An 11,277-nucleotide genomic window follows, 5' to 3' on the forward strand; every position below is an offset into this window, starting at 1 on the left:
GGGGAAGTTTGATGACAAGGACCTTCCCCCAGAGCTGACAGAAACAGAAAGCCTTTCCCTGGAGCTGGCACCCTGAATTCAGACTTCTAGCCTCCTAAACTGTGAGAGAATAAACTTCTATTTGTTAAAGCTATCTACTTGTAGTATTTCTGTTACAGCAGCACTAGCTAACTGAGACACTTTAGACACATCACCAGGAAAGACCAGTTGTTAGAAAAGGATGTCTTTGTTGGTAAAGCAGAGGGTCGGTGAAAATAAGGGAAATCCTCAATGAGATAAACTGACACAGTAGCTGCAACAATGGACTCAAACATACCAATAATTATAGAACAGGACTAGGCAATGTTTTGTTCTGTTATAAATAAGGTTGCTATGAGTCACAGCCCAGCCCACGGAGAATAACAACAACAACAAAAAGGAAAAGAGTATCAGAAATGAAGCACAAGAGGTATCCGATACAACTACTAACCAACAAGCTCTCTGCTGGGCTCTGGGTGGGCTCCTGTCTGTCCATATTGTTCTCATGAACTGATGCTCAGAATTAAAGTTGATTCCAACTCATAGCCACCCTGTGTAACAGAGTAGAACTTCCCCAAAGGGTTTTTTGGCTGTAATCTTTACAGAAGCAGATCACTAGGCTCCTGTGGAGCCTCTGGGTGGGTTTGAACCGCCAACCTTTAAGCCTTCCAAATATGATCTATCTAGAGAAGATTTTAGAACAGAAATGAATAGAAGAGTGAGGGGTGGAACGATGATTTAAGATGAACATATCACAAATACTTGACACATGCACTCTCCTTAATCCTCCAAACAAGACCCTGGTAAAGTTTAGCAACAAACATCTAGGATTTGGCAGACACTGTGCTAGGTGCTGGAAAGTAGGGAACACCTCAACGAATAAGACATAGTCTTGACCTTAAGGTGAGACCAAAAAACCAAACCGAACCCACTGCCGTCGAGTTGATTCCGACTCATAGCAACCCTGTAGGACAGAGTAGAACTGCCCCATAGAGTTTCCAAGGAGTACCTGGCGGATTTGAACTGCCAATCTCTTGGTTAGCAGCTGTAGCACTTAACCGCTACGCCACCAGGGAGACCAAAGAGGTAGCCAAATAATCATAATTCAAGGTGATATGGACTGCAATACAGATGCCTATAAACCAAACAAAACCAAACCCATTGCCGTCAAGTTGATTCCAACTCACAGAGACCCTATAGGACAGAGTAGAACTGCCACATATGGTTTCCAAGGAGCGGCTGGTGGATTCAAACTCCCAACCTTTTGGTTAGCAGCCGAATTCTTAACCACTGCACCACCAGGGCTCCATAGAGCAGAGAAAGACTACAGAGAAGAGTATGATTAACTTTTTGGTGGGTAGTGGGATCTGAGACAGCTTTAGAGAGGATGTGGGGCTTACAAGGATTTTGAGGTGGTTCTGTTGCTTATTATGTGTGTGAAGAGCACATGAGGGATCCACTTTACCCAGACTGTAGCACAACCTGAACTGCTGGCGAAATTTAACAGTCCTAGGATTCCTGGTTTCAAGTGAACTGTGAAATCACTACACACTCCTTACGTTAGAAGCTCTATTCAATCCATTTCATCTTAAACAAATATTCCTGGCTTAAAATTGCAGCCTTTTACTTATGTGTGTACTTGAGTATTTTAAGCCATTGTTCCATCTTGGAGGAATTATATCTTTCCCATATGAATCACTGTTTCAGATTTTCCTAGTGTACAAAAAGAGACCTTGATTGCAAAAGGTTAAATTGAAGATGAAGTAGGGTCTTTTTTTCCTCCTCTTCCCTTGGCAATAGCACTGCAGAGCCTTTGTAAACAAAAGCCAGAACGCAGACAGTCTAGGAGCAGTTTCAGCTGAAAAAAGTACGCTTATTTTTATTTTTTTAAAACATGGTGCATTGAAGAATAGTTCAGGAAAATAAGGAGCAGGTGGCTGTTGCAGCCTGCAGGGCAGAAGGCCTGGTGTAAAGACAAAAACTCCTCCACACCCGGGCTCTGTGGTCCATCATGTGAACCCACATATCACTTTAGCACTTGGACAGAGGACAAAGCTGAGCTTCAGTGTCCTCCACCCCCCAGTCCCAGGCCTCCCAACTAACATCTGGGAAGGATTTAGAGACAAGGGGAAAGCCCAGAAATCAAGTGTTGAGAGAAACGATAAAGCTAACAGCTGGAATTCATGAAGTTCCTTATTAAATGAAGGATTGATAGCCAGAAATCCAAAACACCTTTTCCCAAAAGAAAGACAAATTAATAGCTTGAGGACAAAAATGGCTTCCCAAGATTCTTGGCTTCTCTTTGAGTATAACCACAACGCTGATGTTTGTTTTTACGAGGGCTAGCTATAGTTAAAGTTTGTTATAATTTTTGAATTATTGCATTCAAGGATTAATATGGTGAGTGCCAAAAAGGAATCTAAAACTGCATCACTTTCACATCTTACTTTCAAATCTTTCTGACCAATGTATGTTAATATTAAGTGAAAATACTTATTTATGCAGACTTTACACATACATCATCTTATTTAATCCTACCCCTAAATAATAAGATATAATTATTTTATAACCTTTTCACTACTTGTGAGAAAATCAGTTCTCAAAGAGGTTGAGTGATTTGCCCAAGATTGCATGTTGGCCAACTAGTACTTAAACCCAGCTTTTCCACTCCACACACCGCCCGCCCCCCATGGGTGTATCCACTGCACTGAGTGAGTTTCCTAAACGTGGATGAGTTTATAAATCACCCCTGGAGCTTTTTAAATTTACTGATTCCTGTAGTGGGCTCTAGGGTCTACATGCTTAAAAATCCTTTAAGTGGTTCTGATGATCAGCCTCCTTTTGGAGCTATTGTATTAAGATAAATGAAACATCATTCTCTTGCCAATCAGTATACATTCTTCTTTGCCCCGGGGATGTAGGCAACTGGATATGTTGAAGGCCAGCAGAGTCACACCTGGGAAGCATTAGAATCCACCCAACCATGCAGCCTGCAACAATTTGGAATGAGGCAACCTGGTTTGATGACTGGCGTCTGGAAGCATATGATAAAGGGAAGCTTGAAAATAATGTTTCCCAGCCTTTTCCTAGGCAATGGTACACCTGCAAAATGGCTGGGACACAGCGTAGGACTGCCAACATCAAAGATGGCGTACCATGGTTTAAGAACAGTTGGTCACACTGCTGCCTGCAAATACATCCAAACCAAACTCGAAGGAGCTTGATAGGCTACCATCAAAACACAACAGGCTTAATCCTTGAGTTTCTGGACAGAGATGAGAAGTGCGGTGAATATGAAAAATAGCAAGATTCTTATCTGAGAGTAGCCAGGTTAATTTTTCTTTGCTGTTTTTGAGCATAAGGAGGTGATTTATATACTCTGATGCTTGGTGGACCTAGCATTGAATCCCAGTTATGTCACTTAGTGACCTTGGGCAAGCCACTTAACCTCTTTGAGCATGTTTCCCCATACACACAGAGAGGGTAATGATACTTTCATCATAGAGTATTTAGAGGCATAAACAAAATAACGTATATAAAGCGTTTAGCCCCAAACCAAACCAGTTGTCATCAAGTCAGTTCCAGTTTGTGGTGAGTCCATGTATCGAAGAGTAGAACAGTGCTTCATAGGGTTTTCATGGCTATGATCTTTGAAAAGCAGACCATCAGGACTTTCTTCTGAGGTGCCTCTGGGGGTGGGGTGGGGTTTGAATTGCCAACCTTTTTGTTAATAGTCAAGTGCTTAACCATTTGCATCACCTAGAGATTCCGTGTTTAGCCCAGTGCCTGTAAATATCAAGTTCTGTGTAAGGTACAGTGTTATTACTGTCTCTCACATCCAAGTAATCTTAAAATTTAATCAGTAAAAAATATAAATACTTTAATGATATCTTAAGCAAGCCAGATTTCAAATGAAGGAAAATTAGATATAGTAAAAAGCAAGGAAAGCACACTATGCATAATGTCCTACCTTAGTCAGGCCCTGCTTCCAGCTTCCAGATACATGTGGGACAAAGAGCAGCAGTGGCTGTGGCAAGCATCTGAACATCAGAAATTGTATCTGTGCAGGGCGGAGAATGGACAGTGTGCTCAAGAATTTGGAAACCAGGGGAATAAAAGCATCCTCTGCACCTAGTGGGCTAAGACAGAGACATGAAAGTCACTTTTGAGAATCAATTTAAATGGAGTCAGCAAGACTGGACTGTAACCTGATTAACTATATTAACATATCTAAAGAAAGAAGTCATCATTCAGAACTGCAGTTGGCCAGCACTGGAAGAAGAGAAAATGGAAAGTCAGGCACATGTTGGCACATGACCTCCCAGAAATATCCTGGGAAGAAGGAACCTTACTTAATGAACTTTGAATATTCCTTCCCCATTGGCAAGACCATTCACACTGTGAGATATCTATCTTAGGCCATCTTAGCCCAAAGCCATTACACAAAGTGGTTGGCTTTAAACCACAGAAATTTGTTATCTCACAGTTCTGGAGGTTAGAATTCTGAATTCAGGGCATCAACTCTAGGAAGAGGTCCTTGTTTGTCTCATTCAGCTTCTAGTAGCTGCTGGCAATCCTTAGCATTCCTGGGCTTGTAGATGTATCTGCCTCCATCTTCACATGGTTTCCTCCCCTGTATGTGTGTCTTTTTTTGTCTGTACTCCCCTTAGTAAGACACCAAAGAAAAGGGATTAGGTTTAGGACCTACCCTACTCCCTGATGACCTCATTAACATAACAAAGGAAAAATCCTACTTCCAAACAGGATTACATTCACAGGAACAGGAATTAAAACTAAAAACCCCATTGCCCTCCAATCAATTCCAACTCATAGCCACACTATAGAACAGCATAGAACTGCCCCATAGAGTTTCGAAGGCTATAAATCTTTACAGAATTAGCCTGCCACATCTTTCTCCAGTGGGGCCACTGGTGGGTTCAAACCGTTGACCTTTTGGTTCGCAACTGAGCACTTTAACCACTGCGCCACAAAGGTTCCTTGGTACAGGGGTTAGGATTTCAAAGTACATTTTTGGGGACACAATTCAATCCATAACAGCTTACTTGCCTTATTGCATTGTAAGGACCTGTTTATTTTTCTGTCTCTCTGCTAAACTGAGGACAGGGCAGGCTTATTACTCATCACAGTGTTCCTAAAGCCTAAAAGAGTGCTTCAGCATATAGCCCAAACTCAATAAGAAAAAGAGGCCTTGGGTGGTGCAAATGATTGGTGCACTTGGCTGCTAACCTAAAGATTGGCAGTTTGAGTTCACCCAAAGGCACCTTGGAAGAAAGCCCTGGTGATGTACTTCCAAAAAATCAGCCATTGAAAACCACCCTATGGAGCACGGTTCTACTCTGACACATAGGGTCACCATGGCAGGATGGACTTGTGGTCAATAAGGAAAGTGAAATATTTTTTTGTAAGGTAGATATTTTAGAATTTGTGGTCCATACAGTCTATGTTGCAACTATTCAACAGTGCCATGAGCGTGGCCATAGATGATATGTAAGTGAATGGGTGTGGATGGATTCTAATCAAACTTAATGTAAAAATTGGTGGTGGGTTGGATTTGGCCCATGAGCTATAATTTGGTAACTCCTGCCTTAGAGGATTATTGTACCAGAAATGTGATGTTTAAACCATAAACCCTCCAGAATCCTAAGGGTTCCTTGGAGTTCTCTTAGGGGCCAGTGAGGGGTAGGGAAGAAGAGGTAGATGTCAGAATCTCAGACTCCACTATCTCACCAGAGCAACTGCTCCTTTTTTATACTCTGGGCATCAGTGGAAGATTTTATCTAACTTGTAATTCACACTGTCTTGTATTTGTATAAAAATATATTTGACTTATGATTTTTCAGTAATTAGGATTGACTCATATTTTGATTCAAAAATGAATCATTCATAACCCATTGCTAAAGTAGATGTGTACATTAGCCAGCAGGTACATGGTCTTACAATAACTCACTGAATCATTTTTCACTTAAAAAAATGGGCATGAGAGGAAAAGGTGGATGAGTCTTTAGCCTCCTAGAGGGGCTGAGGTTAAAGAAAAGTTTGAGAATCATTGTATTCGCAAAGGGTTCCAGGGCTAAAAAATGGATAAACCACCCATACTAGATGATCTCTAATCAGGATAGCGTCGTTCAGTGGTGGATTTCTCACCTTCCATGTGGGAAACTAAGTTTAGATTCTCCGTGAATGCGTCACATGCACAGCAACCACTGGTTGGTCAGTGAAGGCTTGCATGTCGCTATGATGTGGAAGAGGTTTCAGCGGTGCTTCCAGGCTAAGACGAATTGGAAAGAAAGGCCTTGTGATCTACTTCTGATGGTCAGCCAATGAGAACGCTGTGGATCACAATGGTCCAATCTGCACCTGATCATGGGAATGCAGCAAGTCTGGGCAGCCGCTGTCCCGTTGAGCATGGAGTCACCAAGAGTCAGGGGCTAGCTCCACAGCAGCTAACAACAATGGATGACTTAAAAAATCCCCTTTCAGTCGTAAAATTCTATTTCTAGGGTCCTATTTTTGACCATTACTGAGCATTCTTTGAATATATAGATAAAACACATACTGGGTAAACCATCCAGTCTTTGCTTTTCACCACGATTACATGACATTCATTCTCCACTTCGTTGGTTCACAACCATTAGTGTGCCCTTGTGGCACAATGGTTAAGTGCTTAGCTGCTAACTGAAAGGGTGGCAGTTCAAATCCGTCCAGTAGCTCCATGGGAGAAGGACCTGGTGATCTGCTCCCATAAAGATTCCAACCTAGAAAACCCCATGGGGCAGTTCTACTCTGTAGAACTTACTGAAAGCACATAGGCTTGGCTACCCCAGACCTACTGTCAGAGTCTTCAGGAATTGGGCCATAGGCATGAATATTTTGATGAAACTGTATGGTTTGACTCTAATGTTCACCAAAAGCTAACCATGGTTCTACCCTATTCTTTGCTTGTCAAGAATTGTAAAAAGGAAGAAAAGAATTTCTAATACTAGGGATGTCTTGGGGATACATTGAGAAGCAGTGTTTTAGGCCTCATGTGACAGAAACAAACAAAAAGGCTATTAGACTGTGGGTGAGAGTACTGTATATTGTACAATGGTCTTGGGCTATGCCGACAGTGTCAGTGAGCAGTTTGGTAAGCAGTGGAATTGTGTGTGTCTGTTTGATGTCTGTGTAGGTGTCATTATCCTTAGAAATGAGAAAATCAAAGTCCAGATAATTGAAATAAATTGTGTAAGTTCCAACAAAATGTTAGTGGCAGAGCCAGACTTTGAACCAGGTTCTTTTCACCCTGTTGGTGGTGGGCCAAAGCCAGGCCTTGCCATACAGCAGATAAATGATAGCACATGTCCACAAATTAGCTATCCTAACATGGCTGCAGTGTAACTGGGCATCCGTGAGGCCCAGTCATTATTTTATAGCCTAGACCTAATGTGGCACAGTGGTTAAGAGCTCAGCTGCTAAACCAAAAGTTGGCGGTTTGAATCCACCAGCTGCTCCTTGGAAACCTTATAAGGCAGTTCTACTCTGTCCTGTAGGGTTGCTATGAGTTGGAATTGACTTGATGGCAATTGGTTTGGGTGTGGTTTTAGGGCTACTGTAGTGATACAGTGTTGTGTGTGATAGCAAGAAGTTTTACCTGGATCCCAAGTTTAGTCTGGGGAGACATGGCTCATCAGAAAGCATTTTTTGTATGCTAAGGAGTTTCAGGGAGAAACTGCAGGCATGGTGCTTCCCATGACTTGTCAGGAACTCTTCTCCCCGCCACTGGATAGGCTGACTGACCTATAGTGTGCCAGAACTACAGAGTGTGAGAGGCTGCTCATGGGTCTCCTTGACTCATGCCTTCTCATATCATTTAAAGAAATGCGTATCCTTTATGCTCAATGGAGTCAAATATGATCTGCATACTGTTATGGAATGAATTGTGTCCCCAGAAATGTGTGTCGACTTGGCTAGGCCATGATTCCCAGTACTGTGTGGTTGTCCACCATTTTGTGATCTGATGTAATTGTCCTAGTGTCATAAATCCTGACCTCTATGATGTTAATGAGTCACGATTAGAGGCAGTTATGTTAATGAGACAGGACTCAATCTACAGGATTAGTTTGTATCTTGAGTCGATCTCTGTTGCATAAAACAAGAAAATCAAGAAGAGAGGAGAGGGACCTCAAACCACCAAGAAAGAAGTCCTGGGAGTGGAGCACTTCTTTTGGTCCTGGGGTCCCTGAGCTGAGAAGCTCTTAGACCAGGGCAAGATTGATGGCAAGGACCTTCCCCCCAGAACCAACAGAGAGAGAAAGCCTTCCCTTGGAGCTGGCACCCTGAATTCGTACTTCTAGCCTCTGTGAGAGAATAAACTTCTGTTTGTTAAAGCCATCCACTCGTGGTTTATCTGTTATAGCAGCGTTAGATAACTAAGACACACACCTTGCTCAAACTCAGCCTTATGCTGGCCTCACAGGAGCAGAATTTCATGACCAGAGCACCTCCAATGGTCTAGAAGGGCATCGTGATATTTTTAAAAGACTTGTTTTATAGCCAAAGTAATTTGTCTTTCATTTTTTAAAAAAAGTGTCATGAACACTTGAAAGTCAGTTTTTTTAATTTAAGATCAGTGATTTGACTACATCTTGGTACTGTACAAAGAGCACTAAACTCAAAATCGAAAGACCTGAATTCCAAATCTGATTTGACTACCAAGTCGTTGTATGACCTTTTATAAAATATTTTTACGGATTGTTTTTCCTTTATTTGTAAAACTGGAGAGTTGGTCTAGTACTTAGGGGATCCCCAAAGTTTCTTTTGGATTTACAATTGTTTAATTCTTTTATCTGTTTTGCTTACTGCTATACTCCCAGCATCCAGGGGATGTAGCGGGTACATAGAATAAAGGAATTGAAGTGGATCAAGGAAAAGTTTGTGTTTGAACCCAAAAAAATCCAAGCCTGTTTGAATTCAAAATCCATGGTCTTTGTATGGCATATCCTGCTGATTGTTTAATTGAGTATAGACATTGGGGGTCAGAATTCTTGAGATGCTGGGAATCACAATTCTGGTCAGTTAATCTAAAATCATTACACTTTTTTCTAATCTCGAGACGTCTTAATCGCAATCTGCCAAAATGTGTTTTTCAGCTCTAAACAATGATGATCCCTCTGAATAGCATATGAGGAATTAGATAGTGGGCAGAGGGAATGGAACCAGATGTTAAACCTCTAATACAAATAAGTGTGTGCAAAGAAGAGAATACCTGTAGGGTAGGGAGGTGGTACTGAGAGGAGCGCGATTTACTTTATGGCAAGTGGAAGGGTCAGAGAAGCCTTCAGAGAGGTGGGAAGGCCTGAAAAGATCCTGAGATGGTACATATTCCTTACCACGTGTGCAAAACGGGGAGACAGTGCACTCAAGGGATCTCCTTAGGCTAAATTACAACCTGAACCACAGGCAGAATTAAACACAGCCAGCATTCCTAGTTCCCAGTCAGCCATGAAACCACTAGATTTTCCCTTATGTTAGAAGTTATGTTTCAGTTTAAGCAACTATTCCTACCTTAACCATTGTAGCCTTTTCCTAAAGTGTGTATTTGCATATTTTGTCATTGTTCCCTCTCCTAGGAAGCATAATTTTTCCATAAATCACTGTTCTGTGTTATTCTAGTACGCTGAAAGACACTTTGATTGTTAAAGGTTAAATTGGAGATGAAGTTGGGTAAACCAAGTGGGATTTGTGAAGTCTGTGGAAGTGTTGAGTCAGCTGCCTGAACTGTTAAGTGGAACCTGTTGCTCTGCCGCTTGAATCTGTTCCCAGTGTCTCTGGTTTCATATTGGTTTATGACCAATGACTAATGCTGCACCCATGAATCATTAAACCCATTCTGCACTTTCTTGGTTTCCTAATCTTTTGGAATTCATCCTTGTGTCCAGTGGTCCAGTGCTCTAGCTTGGTATTCAGATGACTGAGTGAGCAGAGATGGCAATAAAAATGTATATGTGGTATAGCTGTTTCAAAATGCAATTCCCTTTAGAGAAGGCTTCTGAGCAAATCAGATTCCTCCCAAGCCATTTCAAATCCTTTGAAATATTTGATGCTTTCCAGTTTTCTTTGCACCTTCATGAGAGGTCAACAAATGCAGTGAGAGTATCTGCTAGCCCTGCACCCAGTTACTTTGCCACAAAATTCAGACTTTATGAGGTAGCTCTACTTTCTAATGCTCTTGATTAACTGCACTAATAGAAGAAGGCAGAAGCATGGATAATCTAATATAGCTAGCAGCTGATGAATATGCATGTGTTTGATGTTCTAGAAAACTGCTTTAAAGGAAACAGTGAAGTGCCATTGATGGCTAAACTTAGGATGAAAATAAAAGATGTCTAACGTCTTGATGACTGCTGAATTCCCTGAAATTCGTATCATTTTAAAAGCTGATATTTTCACATAATAAGCTAGGAATGGCCTGGAAACTGGCAAAACGTGTTAGACTAAGTGGGAGGGAGGTGGTTTTGTGTGGGGAAGGAAAAGGGTATATCCTGCTTACAGGGGTGGGGCAGGAGCTGGGGGATAGATTTAGCTGCTAACACAGACTGGCATTTAGCTTTACCCATCTAAGCACAAGGTCCAAATGGTAGAGTCTAGGCAGGGAATCCACTTCAAGTGGAAGTAATTGATGAGTATCCTTCAGGTAGGTGGATGGAGCACAGTGATGGAGAATCCAGACAGATGTGATGCTCAGGAGTTCAGGTGGAGATGTCCAATCATTCTCTTCTGGAGCGGTGGTAGAGAGGTGTACAGAAGGGACGGCGTGAACAGGGGGCTGGCCTGCATGGTCAGGGCTGAGACTGAGTAGGACAGAGTAGCGTATACAGTTAAGAGAATGGTGAATCAGGTAAGAGGATCCAAACTGGTCACAAGGAGAACAACTTGATGCCGATGTTGGTATCCTGAGTCGAAGCCAGGGGAATCATGGAACCAAATGTATGAGAACAGGGAGCCATGGGTTTAGATGTGAGGGTGGTCCTGTGGTACACCTGAGACACAGAGGTATGGCTCAGCTATCTTTTATGTGCTCTTTGGAGTGATATGTAGGGACTCCAGCTGCAATTAAAAGATAGGGGATGTAGACAGACAAGTGATAAATTGTTTTCAGGGAGGTCTGTTTTCTGGTTGTGAGGCACTGTCCAGCAGCACATCCACATGCCAGCGCCTAAGCTGAAGTCACCCAAACCCAGTGCTGTTGAGTCAATTCTG

Source organism: Elephas maximus, chromosome 4 (genome assembly GCF_024166365.1).
Source record: "Elephas maximus indicus isolate mEleMax1 chromosome 4, mEleMax1 primary haplotype, whole genome shotgun sequence".
Classification (NCBI taxonomy): Eukaryota; Metazoa; Chordata; class Mammalia; order Proboscidea; family Elephantidae; genus Elephas; species Elephas maximus.